This window comes from Cebus imitator, unplaced genomic scaffold, assembly GCF_001604975.1.
Source record: "Cebus imitator isolate Cc_AM_T3 unplaced genomic scaffold, Cebus_imitator-1.0 Scaffold238, whole genome shotgun sequence".
In the NCBI taxonomy this organism is placed as follows: domain Eukaryota; kingdom Metazoa; phylum Chordata; class Mammalia; order Primates; family Cebidae; genus Cebus; species Cebus imitator.
In genome coordinates this window covers 3,148,994-3,172,917 of record NW_016107553.1, presented here as the reverse complement: position 1 = coordinate 3,172,917, position 23,924 = coordinate 3,148,994, and positions in this window count along the sequence as shown.

Sequence of the window (23,924 nt, the reverse complement as noted above, 5' to 3'; positions counted from 1 at the left end):
TAAATTTGGTCTGTTGAGAACCCAAAGCCCAGCAACCTAAAATAGGCCTGTCTGTAGCAGGAAATTAAAAGGTCAACATAAAAAGAAGCAGAGACCAACAGAAATGAGAGATGCACAGAAGGCAACTCACATGAGCCAACCAATGGCACCTCCTAAGGAAAAGGCCAACAAGTGCCTGTTTCTGATATCTCTTATGTCTCTGGGCCCAGCCTTCCAACATCCTGATTGTTCACCTCTTTCTTCAGTTCTGTGAGCTTCTCAGTATCTTTCCCAGCCACCTGAACCAGTCTGAGAAGGCAAATGTGAGTTGGGTCTCTGTGTGAGTCCAGCTTTACGTTGCTATTAAAAAAAAACACAACAACAGAGACTGGGTAATATATAAATAAAGGAGGTTTAATAGGCTCATGGTTCTGCAGGCTGTACAGGAAGCCTAGTGGTTTCTGCTTCTAGGGAGGCTTCAGGGAGCTTTTACTCATAGTGGAAGGGAAAGCAGGAGCAGGCATCTTACATGTCTAGAGCAAGAGGAAGGTGAGGGGAAGTGCTGCACAGTTTTAAACAACCAGATCTCATGAGAACTCTATTATGAGAACAGCACCAAAGGGATGTTCATTAAGGATCCATCCCCATGATCCAACTACTGCTTACCAGGTCCCACTTCCATCTTTGGGGATTACAGTTCAATATGCGATTTGGGTGGGGATACAGATCCAAACCATAAAATTCTGTCTCTGGCCCTTCCCAAGTCTCATGTCTTCACATTGCAAAATACAACCATCGCTTCTCAACAGTCTCCAAAGTCTTAACTCATTTCAGCTTTAACTCAAAAGTCCAAAGTCACACCTGAGACAAGGTAAGTCTCTTCTACTTGGGAGGATTTTCCTTGCATCATTGTGCCCTGGATGTGGGACACGGAATCCTTTGATTCCCAAGGGCTTAGGCAGCCCTATACCTGTGGTTTTGCAGGATTTGGCTCCCACAGTTACTGTCATTGGCTGGCATTGAGTCCCTGCAGTTTTTCCTGGTGCACAGTGCAAACCGTCAGTGGCTCTACCATTTCAGAGTCTGGAGTATAGTGGCCATCTTCTCATAGCTCCACTAGGCAGTGCCTCGGTGGAAGCCCCAACCCTACATTTCCCCCCTGCACTCCCCTAGTAGAGGCTCTCCATGAGGGCTACACCCCTTCAGCAGGCTTTTTCCAGGACATCCAGGCTTTCCCATACATACATCCTCTGAAATCTAGATAGAGGCCTCCAAGCCTCAGCTCTTGCATTCTGTGCACTTGCAGGCTTAATACCACATGGAAATTGCCAAGGCTTAAGCTTGCACCTGTGAAGCATTGGCCCTGGGCCCCTTTTAGCCACAACTGGAGCTGGTGCAGCTGGGATGCAGGCAGCAGTGTCCCAAGACTGTGCAGGGTATTGGGCCCCTTGGCCTAGCCCAAGAAACCATTCTTTCTTCCTAGCCCCCCAGGCTTGTGATGGGAAAGGCTGTCATGAAGGTCTCTGAAATGGCTTTGAGACTTTTCCCCATGGTCTTGGCTGTCATTATTTGCCTTTCTTTCAGTTATACAGATTTCTGCAGCTGGCTTGAATTGCTCCCCTGGAAATGGGCTTTTTATTTGCTATCACATGGCCAGGCTTCAAATTTCACAAACTTTTATGCTCTGCTTCTTCTTTAAATATGTCATTTCTTCACTCATGCATATGGGCATGGGCTGTTAGAAGCAGCCAGGCAACATCCTGAACACTGCTGCTTAGAAATTTCTTCTGCGCCGGGCGCGGTGGCTCAAGCCTGTAATCCCAGCACTGTGGGAGGCCGAGGCGGGTGGATCACGAGGTCAAGAGATCGAGACCATCCTGGTCAACATGGTGAAACCCCGTCTCTACTAAAAAAATTCAAAAAATTAGCTGGGCGTGGTGGCACGTGCCTGTAATCCCAGTGACTCAGGAGGCTAGGGCAGGAGAATTGCCTGAACCCGGGAGGCGGAGGTTGCGGTGAGCCGAGATCGCGCCATTGCACTCCAACCTGGGTAACAAGAGCGAAACTCCGTCTCAAAAAAAAAAAAAAAAAAAAAAAGAAATTTCTTCTGCCAGATACCCTAAATCATCACTCTCAAGGACAAAGTTCCATAGATCTCTTGGGCAGGGGCACAATGTTGCCAGGTTCTTTGCTAATGTGTAACAAACATGATCTTTGCTCCAGTTCCCAATTAGTTCTTCATCTCCACCTGAGAGCCTCTCAGCCTGACCTTCATTGTCCCTATCACTACCACTATTTTTGTCACAACAATTTAACAAGTCTCTAGGAAGTTCCAAATTGTCCCTCATCTTCCTGTCTTTTGAGCCCTCCACACTCTTTCAACATCTGCTTCTTACCCAGTTCCAAAGCTGCTTCACATTTTCAGATATCTTTATAGCAATGCCCCATTCCTTGGTACCAATTTTCTGTATTAGTCCATTCTTGCACTGCTATAAAATATACCTAAGACTGAGAAATTTATAAAGAAAAAGGGTCTAATTCACTTGCAGTTCAGCAGGCTGTACAGGAAGTAGGGCAGCTTCTGCTTTTGGGGAAGAAACAGGGAGCCTTTACTTACGGCAGAAGGCAAAGCAGGAGCAGCCATATTACATGGCCAGAGAAAAAGGAAGAGAGAGAGGGTGAGTTGCCACACACTTTTAAACAACCAGATCTCAAAAAACTCTATCACAGAAACAGCACCAAAGAGTGCAAAACTGTTCATAAAGGCTCCACCCCCATGATCCAATCACTTCCCACCAGGCTCCACCTCCACCATTTGGCCCCACCTCTACAATTCAACATGAGATTTAAGTGGAGACATAGATTCAAACCATATCAGTATCTGATGTTTGCAACCAAAAACATTGTAATTTAACCTACTTAAGTCTTACATCAGAAAGTTGAGGAGAATGAGAATCCTAAATGTTAATATACTTTTCATTTTTCTGAGGATGACCCAATACTCATTCATTCGACACTCTTACTGAATACCTATTACATGCTAGGCACTGTGCTGAGAGTGTGCAATCCAAAGATGAATTAAATATGGTTCCTGCTCCAAGTCTAGAAGATGAAAACAGACACTGAATAAAAATGCAGTAAAATGTCACCAGTGTTTTGATAAAGGTCATAGGAAACTGTAGGCATAGGAAAAAATAAGTAGTCAATTATTTTCTGGAAGATTCAGGGAAGTCTTCAGAGAGGTGATAATCCTTTATTGACATTTGAATGGTAAGTGTTATCTAGGCCTCTGCTATTCAAAGTGTGGTTCATGAGCCAGCACCATCAGCATTACCTGTTAGAAATACAGAATAGGGGCCAGGTGCAGCGGCTCATGCCTGTAATCCCAGGTCTTTGGTAGGCCGAGGTGGGCTGATCATGAGGTCAAGAGGTAGAGACTATTCTGGCCAACATGGTGAAACCCTATCTCTACTAAACATATAATAATTAGCCAGGTGCAGTGGCACGCACCTGTAGTCCCAGCTACTAGGGAGACTGAGGCAGGAGAATTGTTTGAACTCAGGAGGCAAAGGTTGCAGTGAGCCAAATTGTGCAACTGCACTCCAGCCTGGTGACAGAGCAAGACTGTCTCAAAAAACAAACAAACAAACAAACAAAAAAACAAAAATTGGCTGGGTATGGTGGCACCTGCTTGTAGTCCCAGCTACTCAGGAGGCGGAGGCAGGAGAATCACTTGAACCTGGGAGGCAGAGTTTGCAGTGAGCTGAGATCATGCCACTACACTCCAGCCTGGCAACAGAGTGAGACTCCATCTCAAAAGAAAAAAAAAAAAAGAAAGAAATACAGAATAGGGGCCCCACTCCAGATGTAATGAATCAGCATTTGAATTTTTAAAAAATCTTCGGGTGATTGGTACCACATTAAAGTTTGAGAAGTGCTGATTCAGACAACAAGAAGGGTAGAAGAGTAATTTCAGACAGAGGGACTAGTTTGAACAAAGGCTGGTAGATATGATAGAGTATGATGTGTTCATGAGATTGTAAATCATAGCAGAAGATGTGAGGGAGGATACAGCACAAACTATAGCAAGTCCAGACCACAGAGAGCCTTGTAATTCATGCAGAAAGGGCTGGACTTTATCCTACCAGTAATGGGGATCCAGTAAAGTAAAAGTGTGATATAATCAGATTGTATATTTAAAAGTAGAGTAAAGACTTTTCTGGCAAGCAGAGTAATAAGATGGAGTTTGGACATGTTCCGGGATAAAGGGGAGAGATTTGAGGGAAAAGAAAAATAACATAATTTGATTGATTTGATTTGATGCACTTTATTTTAATGTTTCAAAGCTAAATGCCTGACAACAGTGTGGAAGATGGATTGGAGAGAGGGTAATACCAAAGGCAGGGAGACCAACTGGTGTAGTTCATATACTGGTAAGTTAGAGACGATGAAGATCAAAACTACAACAGTGCAGCAGTAATAGAGAGGAAGATTTGGTTATCAGAGAGAAAATGAGACAGAAATCTGCAGACCTTAGTTGAAAGCTGGAAGCTGCGTATGGCAGCTGAGTGGGGCAAGGAAATCAGGCTTATATGATAGAAAAGACGTAATGGAAGACTCCGTAGTAGAACAAAAGAAAATAAGTTTTGTTCAGGGTCTGCTGAGTTGAGTCCTCCATAGGACATATATATGGATGTAAGCAGACATGGACACATTAGCAACAAACACTGACCTCACACGTAAGGTCTCTCTTGAGATTCCTCAACTAGAAACTACTTTGCTTACCTAGAAACCATTTAGCTAATTTTACAAATAATTAACTCTGATGAAGAATTCAGTGACTGTGAACTCAGACCATACAATCTAGAGTTGACCTTCCACCTGTTACCTGTTGTATTAGTCCATTCTCATACTTCTAATAAAGATATACCCAAAACTGGGTAATTTATACAGGAAAGAAGTTTTAATTGACTCACAGTTCAGCATGACTAGGGATGTCTCAGGAAACTGACAATCATGACATTAGGAGAGGCAAACAAGTCCTTCTTCACATGGTGGCAGCAAGGAGAAGTTCAGAGTGAAGGTGGGGAAAGCCCCTTATAAAACCATCAGATCTCATGAGAACTCACTCACTATCATGAGAACAGCACGGAGGTAACCACCCCCCATAATTAAATTACCACCCACCAGATCCCTCCCTTGACACATGAGGAATATGAGAACTACAGATGAGATTTGGGTGGGGACACAGTCAAGTGATATCATTCCACCCCTAGCCCCTCCCAATCTCATGTCCTCACATTTCAAAACACAATCATGCTTTTTCAACAGTTCCCTGAAAGACTTAACTCATTTCAGCATTAACTCAAAAGTTCAAGTCCAGTCTCATCTGAGACAAGGCAAGTCCCTTCCACCTATGAGCCTGTAAAATCAAAAGCAAATTAGTTACTTCCTAGATACAATGGGGCTATGGGCATTGGGCAAATACACTCATTCCAAATGGAAGAAATTGGCCAAAACAAAGAGGCTACAGGCCCCATGCAAGTCTAGAATCCAACAGGGCAATAGTTAAAGCTCTGGAATAATCTCCTTGGACTCTATGTCTTATATCCAGGTCATGGATACTTGCTCACTATCCATGAAGGTAATCGACATGAAGGTAATCGCCCCCATGATTCAATTACCTCCCATCACGTCCCTCCAACAATACATGGGGATTACAGGAACTACAATTCAAGATGAGACTTGGGTGGAGACACAGCCAAACCATATCAACTGTGTTTACTGTACACTCAGCAGGGAAGGCCATCGAAGAGTCGGCAGAACTCAGAGTGTGACTGTGGGGACAGAAGAAGAGAACTTCTTTCTGTTCTCCCTAAATGCCCCAGCTCCTTGAAGCCTTACCTATAGTTCACTTTAAGAAGTAACAATGAAGCATCTACCATAAGCCAAGCACTGTTAGGCACTGGGAATATGACAATAAACAAGAAAATTCTCAGCCTCATTGGGCTTACATCTAGCAAGAGAGACAACAGTTAAATTGAAAATAAATGTGGCAGGTCAGTTCTCCCTTCAAGAAAGTACTTGCTGCCCAGCTCTCAAGAGTGTAGCTAGCTGACAGCCCCCAGTACGTAGCACCTTTCAGTCTTCCCCAGTTTTCAAGCCAAGACCACGCATTCTTACAGTGACTCCTAGACAATGGCTGGGCAAAGCAGTGGTATCTGAGAGCAGGCACATCTTAGAGTTACCCTCAGCTAGAGTTGCCAGATTCAGCAAATAAAAACACAAGACAGCGAGTTAAATTTGCATTGCAAATAAACAGTGAATGTTTTTTAGCATAATTGTGTGCCAAATGTGGCATGAGAAAGACTTACTTTTAAAAAAACTCATTGTTGGCTGGGTGCAGTGGCTCACACCTGTAATGCAAGCACATTCGGAGGCTGAGACAGGTGGATCACTTGAGCCCAGGAGTTTGAGACCAGCCTGGGCAACATGGTGAGACCCCATTTCTACCAAAAAATACAAAAATTAGTTAGATGCAGTGGAGTGCTCCTGTAGTCCCAGATACTCAGGAGGCTGAGGCAGGAGGATCACTTGAGCCTGGGGCAGAGGTTGCAGTGAGCCAAGATCTGCACTCCACCCAACTTGCAAGAGTTGGTGACAAGAATGGTTTGAGAGAGCATGTGGTAAGATAAAGGCTTGGGAACTGGATCACTCACTGCTTCACTGGCTGTAAGGACACCATGCCTGTTGGTAGGTGATATACAGACAGCCCATGGCATGAGATGGAGGTCCAGTTGTTAAAAGGTTCACCAGTGGTAGACTAGGATGGCATGTAGGTAGAGAGGAATGCATTGTTTCAAGCATTGGAATGTAGGGGAATCTCTAAGTATGAGAATAATAGAATTTGCTGATTATTACTAAGTGACATTGATGCCCTACATTAGGATAATGAAAAGCTGAGAATAGTTAACAAACCACTGAAACTAAGTATGCAAAGAGTTTCTACAAAGAATCTCTCTTACTGTGAGTGAGCAGAAAAAGCTGAAGATGAGGCACAGGATCTAATAGAGTTACTAAATTTCAAAGACAATTGAATGCTCAACCGAAGCACGGCTGTTAGACCAAAGTCAGGGCCCTAGTTGGCAAAACCTGGGATTCTAACACATGGGATTGAAACATTTTGATGGATGTTCCTAGATTCCTCTGAACCTTCTGAGCCTGTAGGGGTGGCTCACCCTTCGCAATTAAGAGCTAGCACATTCCTTGTGTCGAAAGATGATACAAGGAGCTTTCCCCAAAAAGGGAATAGGTGGCTCCCTCCTCCACTCCTGGACATTAGCACAAATCACAACACATCTGAGCCGGGAATATGCTGGGCCTGATAAGGAGAAAAGTGACCACAGCCCAAAGGAGTTGCAAGATGGCATCAGGGTGAGCCATCAGGGATCAGAGTGCTTGATCAAGATGGCTGGAGCATAAGTCTGGATAAGGGAGTGTTGCCTTTTTTTTTTTTTTTTTTAACTTGAGTTCACTTGTCACTTTGTTGAGATACAGGATTTAATGCCCCAGGAAATGATGCAAACTTGCTTCTGAAAACTTGCTGCTAGGGTAGCTCCTAGAAGCCTAGAGAAAGTAAGACCCCCACTGAGAGGCTGAAATGCCTGCTTGCCATGGAAGACACAGGGGAAGTGGTTAAAAGGCTCGGGGAAGTACGATTGCAGGAATGGGTGCATTATGCGAGGCCAGAAAGTCAATCAGAGGACACATCATTTACCAAGGGCATCAGGAATGTGGGGCCAGTGTTAACAGTAGAAGAGTCTGTCACAGAACTTGGATCACTGATGGCAGTGGGGCTTGTGGGTTCTCCCAAAGCAATTGATGCCAGATGGTGGTACTTAACCACCAGAAGCCAGGTGATTGTAATTATCATAACAACCAACAAGAACAGAGTGGCAGTTAAGAGGGCCTAACCTATAGATCATCAGATCATCATAGAGATGGTGAATAGAACTTAGCATTCTTAGGAACAAAATAGACAGCCAGCAAGAGTGCTGTTTATCATATGTTTTACATGTATTACATATATGTTATATATGTAATCGAAAGAGAGGAAGAATGGGTGAGCAGGAGGCTGAGGGCAGTTGCCTCAATAAAGAGTCATAATAACTTTGCCAAATTTCCAGGCCTGAGCTGATTTTCAGATTCAAAACCTGTTGGTTAAAGAGGTAGCTAGGTCTGCAAGGGGAAGGACCCTACAATACCTCGGCAAGTACACACTGTGATGATTCCCAATGTCCTTCTCCAAAGGAACCTATTGCCATTGACTTGATTGACTTTACACTGAGAAAATAAAAATAGCCAAACCTTCCAACAGCTGTTGGAGGCAGGATCTGAACTGTCATTGATATGTAAAGACATGAAGCATCATCATGGGCTCCTGTGAGAAGCAGGGAACATGAGTGTCAGGCAATAAATAGACTCCTGGCGGAAGTATGGTTTATAGTGCGTCCATTGATCCATGGGCTCACATAGTGGTAATTTTTCCTGTCCAAAAATGTATTATTGGTATTATTATACTTGGTAGTTGATGTAACTTTCTCATTAGGTCCTTGGGTTTTAGACAAGAGTTGTCATAATGGAGAAGGCCAAGTGGAAGTCTCAGAAATTGCTAGCTATGATAAGTAAATCAAAAACAGTATTGCATCCCGGGGGAGTAGGGAGATTAAAGATGAAAGGATGCAGAGATGGTGGTCTCTGTCATATCTCCATTTAATTCCTTAGTCTGGTCCCTAAAAAAACTGAATCAATCCTAGAAAATGACTGTAGACTACCATAAGTACAACCAAGTAATGACCTTGATCATATCTGCTGTGCCCGACAATACCATTGTGGGAGCAGATAAATACGGCCTCGGGTTTATGGTACCCAACCACCAATTTGGCAAATGCATGCTTTTCAATCCCAAATAGAAAAGGCCATCAGAAACAGTTCACATTCAACTAGATTGGGCAACATTATACACTTAACAGTTTTTCTCCTTCTCTACAACTCCCGGCTCTGAAGGGTTAGAAGTTCTGGCCCCACAAAGGGATATACTCTCAACAGGGACACAGCAAAGATGTTGCTAAACTATAAATTTGGTTGCTGCATGGGCACTCTGGGCTCCTTGTGTTCAGAGGTCAGCGGACAAAAAGAGGAGTCATCATCTTGTCAGAGATAATTGACCCTGACCATCAGAAGGAGGAAGAGCTCCTTTTATATTGTGGGGAGAGGGAGGAATATGTGTGGAACCGTATTCCTGACGGACCCGGGGTCCTCTTAATACCCCCTCAAGCAGTTGCGACTATGACTGGACAAAAGCAGCAACCTGGTCTAAAATAGGCATAGTTACCAGGGGTTTACCACTGGGTAGGCTACGCAGACCAGCAAAGGTAGTAGCTGAGGGCAAAGAGAATTTAGAATGGTTGGTGAAAGAGGGGACAATGAGCATGGGTTAGCCCCAAGACCAACTGCAGCAATGAGGGGCTGCAGTTTGTCCCTCTTTCTTCTAGGTTTTCCCTTAGGAAGAAGGGACTACCAGAGCCTTGGAAAACTGCCTCTTGCACAGTTTAAGGGATGAACTGTGGCAGAAATGTGGCAGAGATGTGCTGCTCAGATCCCTCTTCAAAAAAACAACCTCATTGCTTGGCTTTGAGGACTGTCCTTGGCTGGCAGCTCTTACGCTTCTTTAGAGTCGATTCTCTTCATGGTAGCCCCCAGCAAAAGACAGAGCAAGGCCTGGCCAATTCCATCTAAAGCTCTAGTATGCAGTCTACTCCAGAGATCCCTGTTGGTCAGCAGAGATCTGCCACATGGTCTGGAGGCTGGTTGCCTCCTTCAACCGTGCTGAACAGTACTCCCCTCCCCGCAAAAAGGTATGTCTGTATCCTAATTTTAAGAATCTGTGAACATTACCTTATTTCAGAAAAGGATATTCTTTACAGATGTGATTAACTTGAGGATTTTGAGATTAGGAAACCATCCTGGATTACCCAGGTGAGCCCTAAATGTAATCATGTGTATTCTAATAAGATAAACAAATAGAGGAAAAAGACAGACACAGAGAAGAGGAGAAAGCTATGCGACCACTGAAGCAGAGACTGGAGTACTGCAGCCACAAGCTAAAGAGTGCCTGGAGCGGCCAGAAGCGAAGGAAGAGATTCTACTCCCCACTCCCAGCCTTTGGAGGAAATGCAGCCCTGCTGATACCTTGATAATGAACATCTGGCCTCTAGAATGTCAAGATAATGAATTTTATTGTTTTCAGCCAACAAGGTGATAGTGATCTGTTGTGGCAGCCCTAGAAAACGGATACACTCCCCTTTTCTTTCCAGAGTCTCTCCTCAATTTTTTCTACTCATAACTAGGACTCTGCATCCGCTTCTTGGAGCAACCTGACTTGCAGCAGTAAGATGTAACACATGAGGGGATATGATTGAAAGGGCAAGGAGGAAGGGCATCTAGCCCCAAGGCAGAAGAGGGTAGAGGCACAGGGTGGACAGTCTAGAGCAAGTGACGTCTCAAGTGCCCTGAGCTATGGCAGGAGCCAGCTAAATCAAGGTATACTAAAAAGAGAAAGTGTCACACCCTCAAAAAACTAAAAAAGACTCAGTATAAGGGAAAGGACAAGCTGTGTAAGGTCGGAGTGGCAAGGCAAGCAGAGGCTGGATCCAACTAGCTTTGTAAGTGATCTTCGGTCTTTGTATTTAATCCTAAAAGGATTTAAACAGAGGATGCCCCGAGCAGCATTTCACTAATAAAGATGAATTCGTTTGGCTTAAAAGAATTGCAAGGATACAACTACTATTAAGAAAAAGATGCCATAATAAAACCTCATTTATTGATGCCTTTGTGGGAACAGCTGTGTCTCTGATCTCATGCTAAGAATGATTCCACTGGGGAGATGGAGACATTATGAGGGTCTATGGCAGCTTTCTCTTCATAGTGTGATAGGACAATTTAGAGCCTTTTCTCAATCAGTATTATAAAGCATTGTGCAAAGGCAGCTTCAGGTTCCACCTTCCATGCAACCAGATAGTCCACCCTAAGTCCTTTCTAAACAGAAATTCGGGAGCTGCCTTTGGCCATGAGTACCTTCAGGACAAGAAGGATTTTCAACCAGGGAGAAATGAAAGGGATGCATGAAATGGCAGAACCATCTGCAATGTTGGACTTCTCCTTAGGGACTGCCCAGGGGACTGCATGGGTTTGTTATCTCACAAGAGCAGCTGTGGAGTAAGACCGGCCCCGGTGAGGGAGAGGTGTCCGCACCACTGCACTCTAGGAAGGCTCAGCCTACACAGGAAATTGTTATCTTACCTCCCTTGGGGAACAAAGGAGAAACTTTGTTTGATGCAGACTTCAAAAAAGAGTGGCCTAAGGGCCACATCTGGTGTATTTTCTTTGGTCTCCAGTGCTGTGCTATTGTTTTTAATTGAACCAACATTCAAATATTAGAAGAGTTCCCACGACAGTCCAGACTTCTAGGTTCTCTCATCAAATCAGGAGAGCCGGCTTCAGTTCACCCCCATCCCTGCAGGGATCAGAGCCCAGCAGCGGCCACCCACTTCGCTCAGGACAAGCCTGCTGCGAGCTGAGCTACATGGTGCCTCCTCACCCTCGGGATTTTTCTCCACAGCAGGGAAGCCAAGAGTTTTGTTTTCCTAACACGGGTATAGAAATATTTATCTGTACCCATATTCCCACCATAAGTGGATAAATGAATGCTACATTGAAAGAGTCAGAATTTCTGAACAAATAGGAAAGAGTCTATAGTATTTTCCCGCTGACACCAGCCAGCTTTGATTATTTAGTTTACATGTCTGAGTTTGTGACCCCTGACTTCAATGTTTTAGGGTCTCAATTCCTCTTCCCTGTTGGCCCAGTTCATCTGTTTTGTCTGCAGCACCCCGTCATTCTTCCACACTGGGCCTGCAGGCCTTGGTCCACACTTGCAGGTACCACATGTGAGACCATTTCTGGGAAACCGGGGCGCTTCAAATTTCTACAGAGAAGAAGCCTCAGACAAAATCCTGGGGGAACTCCAGGGAGAACTTCAGCAGAAAACTCTGATCAAAAAGGAGATCTTACTATCTTGTTTCAGGGGCCCCTCTCTCTTCCTCTCCTCTGTCAACACATCTACACGCCCAGTCTAGACCATGCCTCACTATTAAAGGTACCAAGAATTAGAGTTGGCTTGTGGATTATTATTCCTTCTCATTCAAAAGCATTGGGAGGGAAATGAATGGTCAACCTGAGGACCCTTGGAGTGCTGGCCCCATGCAGGGAGGGAGAAGTTGTCGTTTCCTCTCTCCACTCAGAGGAGCAGCAGTCCATTTAGGAAAGAGATGAGAATCTGGTGGTGGCCATTTCCTTTGCTAATTCTTCAGGCCAGAGTATTCTATAGGCTGGGGAGGGAATGAGAGGGCTGTGGGGGTGGAGCAGCTTCCCCTAGCAGGGAGGAGTGTTAGTACTGACATTGTTTAGAATTGCTGGCACAATTCAGTATTAGTGAATACTGAATTGATTCAGTGGTTGCAACAACACTTTTCTTCTTCATCCTCCTCCTCCTCTTCTTCTTTTTCTGATTTCCAATTTTTTTTTTAAGTTTAGGGATACATATGCAGGATGTGCAGGTATGAAACACAGGTAAATGGGTGCCATGGTACTTTGCTGCACAGATTACATAGGTATTAGGCCCAGCACTCATTAGCTATTCTTCCTGATGCTCTCTCTCCTCACCAACCCTCTGATAGGCCCCAGTGTCCAGTACATGTTTTCCTCCCACATATCCATGTGTTCTTGCTGTTCAGCTCCCACTTTGTCTTTGCTATTGTGAATAGTGCTGCAGTGAACATACATATGCATATGTGTTTATAATGAAATGATTTATAGTCTTTGGGGTATATACCCAGTGGTGGTATTGCTGAGTCAAATGGTGTTTCTTCCTCTAGATCTTTGAGGAATCGCCACACTATCTTCTGCAATGGTTGAACTAATTTACTCTCTCAATAGTGTAAAAGTGTTGCTTTGTCTCCAAAGCTTCACCACCATCTGTTGTTTTTTGACTTTTTCTTAATAGCCTGACTGATGTGAAATCAAAATTATTGCTGTTTTGATTTACATTTCTTTAATGATCAGTGATATTGAGGTTTTTTTCTTATGTTTGTTGGCCACATGTATGTTGTATTTTGAAATGTATCTGTTATGGCCTTTGCCCACTTTTCAATGGGGTTGTTTGGGTTTTTCTTGTAAATTTGTTTAAGTTCCTTGTAGATGCTGGATGTTAGACCTTCTAGAGGTTGTCTGTTCACTCTGATGATAGTTTTTTATTGCTGTGCAGAAGCTCTTTAATTTAATCAGATCTCATTTGTCAATTTTTGCTTTTGTTTCAATTGCCTTTGGCATCTTTGTCATGAATTCTTTGCCTGTGCCTATGTCCTGAATGGTACTGCCTAGATTTTCTTCTAAGATTTTTGTAGTTTTGAGTTTTGCATTTAAGTTGTTAATCCATCTTGAGTTGATTTTTGTATATGGTGTAAGGAAGGGGTCCAAATTCAATTTTCTGCATATGGCTAGCCAGTTCTCCCAGCACCATTTATTAAATAGGGAATCCTTTCTCCATTGCTTGTTTTTGTCAGGGTTTTCAAAGATCAGATGATTGTAGGTATGCAGTCTTATTTCTGAGTTCTCTATTCTGTTCCATTGCTCCATGTATCTGTCCTTGTACCAGTACCATGCTGTTTTGGTTACTGTAGCTTTGTAGTATAGCTTGAAGTCAGGTAGCATGATGCCTCCAGCTTTGTTCTTTTTGCCTATGATTGCTTTGGCTAGTCAGGATCTTTTTTGGTTTTATATGAGTTTTAAACTAGTTTTTTTTTTTTTCTAATTCTGTGAAGATTGTCAATGGCAATTTAATGGGAATAGCATTGAATCTATAAAATGCTTTGGGCAATATGGCCATTTTCACAATATTGATTCTTCCCATCTATGAGCATGGTATGTTTTTCCATTTGTTTGTGTCGTCTTTGATTTCTTTGAGCAGTGGTTTGTAGTTCTCCTTGAAGAGGTCCTTCACTTGTCCTGTTAGCTGTATTTTTAGATATTTTATTCTTTTTGTGGCAATTGTGAATGAAGTCTATTCATTATTTGGCTCTCACCTTGCCCATGCAACAACACTTTTTATTCCATTTTATTACTACTTTTAAACTTTCTACATAAAGTACACCCAGGGTAACCATGCCAAAACCCATCCCCACTTGATGTACCCTTGGGCTTTCCCACTCTCCATTGCAGACTCCGTTGCCTTGAAGCTGGTTGGTCAGGCTAGAGCCACACAGCTGAGCCTGTTTTTAAGCCAGGCCAACAGTAACGTGTATGTCTGCCCTGACTGAATCTTCCCAACAACACTGTAAGATTGCATAATCAAGCTCATTTTTCAGATGAGGAACCGAGGCTTAGGTAGGTGAGGAGACTTTCCCAAGATCACACTAGGGAGTGGTGAAGCATGGATAAGTCCAGGTTTGCCTGACCTCAAGCACTTGTGCTTTACTAATCTGCATGCCCACTTGGTTTCTTTCTGGTCAGTTTCCCAATTTTCTTAGCTTCTGGCCTGGGATCTATGGTTTCTGTTTTAGCCTTGGCTCATTCCATATGATGGGGTACTGGGGTACCTCTTCACTGTCTCAGACCTTTGCTTTTCTGATCAACCATATTTAGAAGTCTCCCTCTTTCCATGGTTCCCCTACCTTTTCCAAGGAAGATTCTCCACCTAATCCAACCTAGCCCATAGGAGGTTCTTCGATCTTGTAGGTTTGCCCCTTTTCTGTGAACAGGATCTGAACAACAGGAAAATACAAGTATGTGTTTATACGTGCTCACATGTGTGCCTGTGTGTGCATGTATGTAATTGCACAAGTATAAGTGGAGATCTAGAGGTGTGAAATGGCATGGAGGTGCATAGGATGGGGCAGTCCTATTGGGACAAAGTAATCAAGAGAGATATGGGAGAAAATCTAGGAGTGAGAGATCCTGACTGGATACCCTTATACACTTTATATTTCTTCCAGATAGATTTCCTGCCTGGAAGACCATTCTCCAGGTTAGCATTTCTTTTTCCTGTCTGATGCTCTTCAGGAATATTACCTGTGTTTTGCATCTTGAACATTCAGTCAGTGCCTAATCTAGCAATGCAATTTCCCCCATTAGTAGAATAAAGAGGTACTCTTCACTGGGTCTTCACCAGGTCCTCTGTCCCTTATCTCTCAGGCTCTGGACCTTAAGACACAGGCCTGAGCATCTGCTGTTCCTGTGCCCCTGTGCAAGTAGGAAGGCTTCCAGGGCACCAGGCTGCCCATCTCCTGATGCAAAAGATGAAACTGGGATAAAGGTATATTTTAAATTAACAATGCCATTTAAATGCTACAAAATGGTTTTGGAAATGGATTTTAATTTAAGTAATGCACATTCATTGAAGAAAATTAGAAAATCCATTTGTGCAAAAAGATAAAATCTCACCAACCACACAGGGAACCATTGATAACCTCTTATTGTATAGTCCCAAGACTTTTTCCATTAATATGAATGTGTGTGTGTGTGTATGCTTGTGTTTTTGTAACAAGCATGAGAAGTATATACAGTTTTATAATCTACTTTTATAAGGGATTGATTATTATGGCTTTGGTATAGTTCAGTAATTTTCCAGAAATGCAAGTTTCTCTATATTATACTTCCTTAACTTTTTGTTTAATAGTTTAATGCATCTTTTACCAAACAAGTTACTATGGGTGAACCAGGAGCAAGAAGAATCAATTTTTTAAAATTATGTTTCTGACCTAAGGTCAGCCTATTATGTGCTGGCAGCTGTACACGCATCATTTCCTCTAATCTTTACATTAGTTTGATTTTATTACTTTCGTTGTATAGATAAGGAAACCCAGGCTTAAGAGGTTAATTAACCCACCCAAGGTCATGGAGCTGAAAAGCAGCAAATCCACTCAGGTCTCTCTGACATCAAATCTAGCTCTTTCCAACTTGCCTATGTATCAGTGAAATAGAATTTGACATGGGGTGGGCAGGAGAAGTGGGTAGCAATACTGATAATGTGATTTTTAAAAATATTTATTTATTTATTTTTATTTTTTATGTTTTGAGATGGAGTCTCACTCTGTTGCCCAGGCTGGAGTGCAGTGGCACCATCTCGGCTTACTGCAACCTCTGCCTCCTGGGTTCAAGCAAGTCTCCTTCCTCAGCCTCCAAAGTAGCTTGGATTACAGGCATACACCACCATGCTCAGCTAATTTTTGTATTTTTAGTAGAGACTAGGTTTCACCATGTTGGCCAACTCGTCTCGGCCTCCCAAAGTGCTGGGATTACAAGCATGATCCTCCACGCCCAGCCATGATAATGTGATTTAGATAATAAAAGAACATATCCACCATTATCATGAGGCCCATCTGTAGTATTTGGTGTGAATGTCTCTGATGAAGGCTCATACGGAAAGTCAATCCTAGGATCTTAGCCTCTACTGATTAGCCTACCTTTAAAAAAAATTCTTCAGCTAAGATAGCAGAAGAGATGACTTATATAGATGTTATACTCAGCCACAACTGAGAACAAAACTAGTCTAGAATATCACAGGTCCTGGGCAAAGGACCAACAGGAGCTGTTTTGGTGTGAGCAGGGTTGGTCTCATAGAAGTGGTCTTGGTGATCAGATGGTGATGGAAGTTCTAGATCCATTGACAGACAAGTTTCATACAGCACCATGCAGCCCAACAACTTGTAGCAGCATTCCCAGCCTCTGGCATTCCATGTTTCTCCTTCGGTGGCCTCCAGAGTCCACACACTAGCAGTTTACCTGGACCTCTCCCTCATCTTTCTTTTATGCTTCAATCTGTATATTCACTTCTTCCTCAACTTGGCTTTTATGGAACAAAGATGTCTAAAGAGATGATAGTAAGGCTGAGAACTGAGCCTACTCTTAAGCAACCCAACCTGCAATAGTGTGCTTGTTGAGCAAGGAGGAAACTGGGAAAACAGGCAGCCAAGCAGACTCATTAAAAGGCAATACTATCTTTGTGTTCTTGGTATAGCAGGCAGATATTTTTAACTGGGGCTCTGCTGACTGAAGATGATTGGCAACTATGCCAGCCCTAAAGTGGACATCAGGGAATGCCAGGCAAATACACTCAGGATCTATTAAATTTATACTCTTTGTCACAAAAGGGTCTCTATTATTTTCTGTAAAAATTCATGGTAAAACAGGTGAATTTCCCTGTGGTCACTCGCAGACATTGACTGATCACATTCTGAAAGAGCACAACAAACAATTATTCCATGTTAGGAATTCTTTAGTCTTCTGAGAATGAAACCAGAGTGTGTATGTGCCCACATGCAGATTTTTGTATTTCTGCTATAAAAACTGGAGGATTAGCACTCTATAACTTTACCCTTTGCTTAAAAGAGACAGTTATTTGCTAGTACTACTGTTATTCATTTCCTTCAATGGTACAGTCATAATGCTAAACTAGCTTAATGTCTTTGAAGAAAATTAATTAGCTCTTGTGTTGATACTTCTAAAGTGCTTTAATGCAGGTCTGGTTTTTACTCAGCCTTTAAAAGAATTTCCATGGCAGCCATTTAACAGATAACAGACTTTTCTGGAAATGCCCAATGCTTCATAGCATTTGAAATGAATAATGTTTGATGGACATTTGTGCAATTAAAAATATAATTACTCATTTATAAAAGTGTACTATTAATTAAAAATGCATTTAAAAATGAAAGGTATGTCTTATTATTATTATTATACTTTAAGTTCTGGGGTACATGTGCAGGTCATGCAGTATTGTTACATAAGTATACACATGCCATGGTGGTTTGAGCATCCATCCCTCTGTCACCTATGTTAGGTATTCCTCCTAATGTATCCTTCCCCAATCCCCAAACCCCCTGCTATCCTTTCCCTAGCCCCACCAACTCCCCAACAAGCCCCAGTATATGATGTTCCACTCCCTATGTCCATGTGTTCCCACTGTTCAACACCCACTTATGAGTGAGAACATGCAGTGTTGGGTTTTCTGTTCTTGTGTCAGTTTGCTGAGAATGATGGTTTCCAGTTTGATCCTTGTCCCTGAAAAGGACATGAACTCATCCTTTTTGTGGCTGCATAGCATTCCCTGACGTATATCTGCCACATTTTCTTTAACCAGTCTATCATGATGGGAATTTGGGTTAGTTCCAGGTCTTTGCTATTGTAAACAGTGCCACAATGAACATACGTGTGCATGTGTCTTTATAATAGGACAATTTATAATCCTTTGGGTATATACCCAGTAATGGGACTGCTGGGTCAAATGGTAGATCTTTGAGGAATTTCTATTTCTATTTCTAGGTCCTTGAGGAATCACCACACTGTCTTCCACAATGGTTGAACTAATTTACACTCCCACCAACAGTGTAAAAGCGTTCCTATTTCTCCACATCCTCTCCAACATCTGTTGTCTCCAGATTTTTTAATGATTCCCATTTAACTGGCATGAGAAGATGTGGTTTTGATTTGCATTTCTCTAATGACAAGTGATGATGAGCATTTTTTCATATGTTTGTTGGCTGCATAAATGTCTTCTTTGGAAAAGTGTCTGTTTGTATCCTTCACCCACTTTTTGATGGGGTTGTTGTTTTTTTCTTGTAAATTTGTTTAAGTTCTTTGTAGATTCTGGATATTAGCCCTTTGTCATATGGGTAGATTGCAAAAGTTTTTTCCCATTCTGTTGATTGCCAGATCACTCTAATGATTATTTCTTTTGCTGTGCAGAAGCTCTTAAGAAATGGATAAATTCCTGGACACTTATGCCCTCCTGACACTAAACCAGGAAGAAGTTGAATCCCTGAATAGACAAATAACAAAGTCTGAAGTTGAGGCAGCAATTAATAGCCTATTAACCAGAAAAAGTTCAGGTCCAGATGGGTCCACAGCCAAATTCTACCAGACGTACAAAAAAGAGCTGGTACTATTCCTTCTGAAACTATTCCAAACTATACAAAAAGAGGGAATCATCCCTAACTCATTTTATAAGACTAACATCATCCTGATCCAAATCCTGGCAGAGACACAACTAAAAAAGAAAATCTCAGGCCAATATTCATGAAGAGCATTGATGCAAAAATCTTCAATAAAATACTGGCAAACTGAATGAAACAGCACATCAAAAAACTTATCCATCACAATCAAGTTGGATTCATCCTGGGGATGCAAGGCCAGTTCAACATATGCAAATCTATAAACGTAATCCATCACATAAACAGAACCAAAACCAAAAACCACATGATTATCTCAATAGTTGCAGAGAAGGCCTTCAACAAAATTCAACAGCGCTTTATGCTAAAAACTCTCAATAAGTTGGGTATCGACAGAATGTATCTCAAAATAACAAAAGCTATTTACAACAAGCCCACAGCCAATATCATACTGAATGGTCAAAAACTGGAAGCACTCCCTTTGAAAACTAGCACTAGACAAGGTGGCTCTCTCTCACCACTCCTATTCAACATAGTATTGGAAGTTATGGTCAGAGCAATCAGGCAACAAAAAGAAATAAAGGGTATTCAACTAGGAAAAGAAGGAGTCAATTTGTCTCTATCTGAAGATGGCATAATGGTATATTTAGAAGACCCCATTGTCTCAGCCCAAAATCTTGTTAAGATGATAAGTAACTTCAGCAAAGTCTCAGGATACAAAATCAATGTGCAGAAATCACAAGCATTTCTATACACCAATAACAGACAAACAGAGAGCCAAATCATGAGCAAACTCCCATTCACAATTACTACAAAGAGAATGAAATACCTAGGAATACAACTAACAAGGGACGTGAAGGACTTCTTCAAGGAGAACTACAAATCACTGATCAAGAAAATAAAAGAGAACACAAACAAAGGGAAAAAAACATTCCATGCTCATGAATAGGAAGAATCAATGTTGTGAAAATGGGCACACTGCCCAAAGTAATTTATAGATTCAATGCTATTCTCATCAAACTACCTATGACCTTCTTCACTGAACTGGAAAAAACCACCTTAAACTTCATATGGAACTAAAAATAGCCTGCATAGATAGCCGAGGCAATCCTAAGCAAAAAGAACAAAGCTGGAGGCATCATGCTACCTGACTTCAAACTATACTACAAGGCTACAGTAATCAAAACAGCATGGTACTGGTACCAAAACAGAGATATAGACCAGTGGAACAGAACAGGGGCCTCAGGAGTAATATCACACATCTACAACCATCAGATCTTTGACAAACCTGACAAAAACAAGCAATGGGGAAAGGATTCCTTGTTTACTAAATGGTGTTGGGAAAACTGGCTAGCCATGTGCAGAAAACTGAAACTGGACCCCTTCCTTACACCTTATACAAAAGTTAACTCCAAATAGATTAAAGATTTAAACATAAGACCTAACATCATAAAAACCCTGGAAGAAAATCTAGGCAATACCATTCAGGACATAGGCATAGGCAAGGACTTCATGACTAAAACACCAAAAGCAATGGCAACAAAAGCCAAAATAGACAAATGGGAAAGGTATGTCTTATAATTCATCAGAAAATAATTCCATGGCCAATTTGTTTAATTATAAGGAAACTTTAAAGTATATGTCAGTATTCAGTATTCAGTGCCCAGAAAATTACAAATTATTTAAAATCCCCAGAGTGAAATTCATTTGCTCCTGGTGTATATCCCTATGTTTGACAGATATTTTTATTCCAAAGTTCTTTTCCATTTATCCTTAAATGAGATATACCAAAGTCTTTGAGCACCTGCTGTGTGCCAGGTTAATTTGGCTATCATTGTTTCAAATAATCCTCAAACCAAATTCCACATAATAGGTAGTAGTAAAGTAGAAAAAAATCCTCATTTTCCAGATGATAAAATTCTAGTTTGGGAAAATTAATTTACATGGCTAAAGTCGTTCAGCTAATAAGGATCAGAACCAGAATTTGAACTCAGACCTTCAGCTTGTAGTGTCCATATATACACCCACTTTGTTAAGAAGGTGCTGTGGAAATGTGACCGGCTATACAACCATATACAGACCCGACCCTTCTTTTTGCCTCATCTCTATGCTAGGGCTCAGGGGCAAGTTCCCAGACCTACTGATCAGAATCCAAGTCCCTTCTGTGGTGCTGTAAATTACAGAGTAATTTATAATGAACAGAAATTTATTTCTCAGAGTTCTAGAAGCTGAAAAGTCCAAGATCAAGACACCAGCATCTGGTGAGGGCCTTCTTGCTGTGTGATCCCGTGGCAGAAGGTGAGAAAGTGAGAGGGCAAAAGAAAGACAAAAGGAGGCTAAAGTTGTCCTTTTATAAGGAATCCACCCCCATGATAATGAACCCACTCCCACCATAACAGCATTAATCCATTCATGAGGGGAGAACCTTCATGGCCTAATCACCTCTTAAAGGTCCCACCTCTTTGGACTGTACTGTTACAGTGGCAATTAAATTTCACATGAGTTGGGAGGGGACAACCATTCAAATCATAGGAGAATCCTTGCCTTGGGCCCTGGGTATGTGTATTTCCAAAGCTTTTCAAGTCATTTTCATGCAGAAAGAGTTGAGAAATGTGCTTACAAATCTATGAATCCAATTCCTTTGGCCTCTACTCATAAATCTCATTTTCTGCAAACCATCTTCATTTTGCTGTTATTCCCTTTTGGATCCATCCCTCATAATTAATGTGAAGTAGCCCTGTAAGAAACCGCCGGCTCCAGGAGACAGAATGATAGAATTATGGCTTGTTTTCTTCCTGTCAAAACTCCTCAGTATCTTCTCACTTATTCAAAGTTTAGGTGAAAAATCCAGTGACATTTTTCCTAAAGCTAAGAGGAGGCTATAAGTGTAACTGTGGAGTAAAAACCACTGGTAATTGAAAGGACATGCATAAAAGTCCCACAGACTTTTTTTTTTTTTTTTTTTTTTTTTCTGAGACAGGGTCTCGCTCTGTTGCCCAGGCTGGTGTGCAGTGGCACAATATTAGCTCACTGCAACCTCTGCCTCCCAGGTTCAAGCGATTCTCCTGCCTGAGCCTCCTAAGTAGCTGAGATTACAGGCATATGCCACCATGCACAGCTAATTTGTCTGTGTTTTTAGTAGAGACGGTTTCACGATGTTGGCCAGGCTGGTCTTGAACTCCTGACCTCAGGTGATCTACCTACATCGCCACAGACTTTTATTCAAATCCTTGTGACACGATTTTGGTTAAGCCATTTATCCTCTCAAAACCTATAAAATAAGGCTAATCATAGAAACCTGTCTGAGCTGTTGGGATATCGTGTGTGGGTCTCAAATAAATCTGGGCCATCTTCCTCCCAACCTGTCTAGCCAGGGTGTCACACTCAGAGGAAACAGAAATCAATTCCAAAATACTTTGAAAAGTAATACATATATATTAAGAAGTCTCTTTAAGGATGACAAACGGGACTTAGAAGTGCCAACACATATATTATTAAGCCTTGGACTTAAGAGCCAGATTGCCTAAGTTCAAATCCTGCTTTTCCCACTTACTGCTAGTGTTCCCTTGAGCAGGTTACCGAGGTCATCTCTGTGCCTGTTTCTTCATCTGTGAGATGGAGGTAATGATGGTATTGACCCTATAAGACTAGAAACAACAAGAGGTGGAATGGCCAAGTTAGGACGAATGTTTTTGAAGCCTGCTCTCTCAAAAACATATCTTGATTTTGGGTAGGCTAGAGCTTCAGAATTTAGATGCAAGACCTGTGTCTGTGCCTATTTTTCTTCCTACAACCCTGATCGCCACCCTCACTTCTGCCCTAACATCCAGTCCCAAAGCTCCTGAACTTCTGAGGACTCAGCTTCTCCTAAAGCCAAGGCCTAGAGCCTCAAGATTAAATATATCAATAGACATAAAGAACAGTGCCTGGGACATAATGCTAAAAAGTGTTGGTCATGGAAATTTTTATTGCAGTACCTAATACAGGGCAAAACATCCTTAAAACTCTTGACATAACCAAGTCCCCAAAGTTCCACATTGGGTGGCAGATGCCCCAACCTTTCATCTCTTTCTCTCCCTAACACTCCTGGCTCCTTTGCTGATAACCTCTATCTGCCCCTTAAGTATCTTCTTCACATTTCCCATCCCTGTAAGCTCAAGCTCTTTCATATGTAATATAGCGTACCCTGGATTCTACTTCTCTTGCTTCTTTAGTAAGCAGCATTTGTTCCTATCAGCCTAACAGAGGTTGTCAAGGGGTTAGGGAAGCAGAAGACTGTGGAATGTTTTTGACTCAGACACAGAAGGCGAGAAAGTGAGAGGGCTTTCACCTGGTGGGCACTCTGTAATATGAGCCTGCTTCTCACTTTAATGTCTATTACCGAACAAGGGCAAAACAACACATTTCATATATTTATGGTAAGGCGGATACCACCAATTCCTCTTCATTAACAGTGTATTAATTCACCTGCCCAATGACGCTGGTCTGAAACCAGGAACATAAGTGGATCCACAGGGGTGAGGCACATGCTGTCTGAAACCTAGGGTTGTGTTGTCCAACATGATAGCCACCAGCCACATGAGCCTATTTAAATTTAAATTAATTAAAATCAAATAATATTAAAAATTCATTTTCTTAGCTACACTAGCCACATGCTAAGTGCTCAATAGCTACATGTGACTGGTACACTCCAGTACCTTGTCACTCCATTGGACAGCACAGACATGGTATATTCCCAACACCACAGCATGTTGTATTGGGCAGTGCCAGTCTCTATAGAGATCCACAGAGCTTGACTTGGGTATTCACCTTTCAGTTCTTCCCAAGCCTCTAGGCCATGCCTATAAAAGAAGCTGAGCCTGATCCTGAGGTTCAGGATCATTG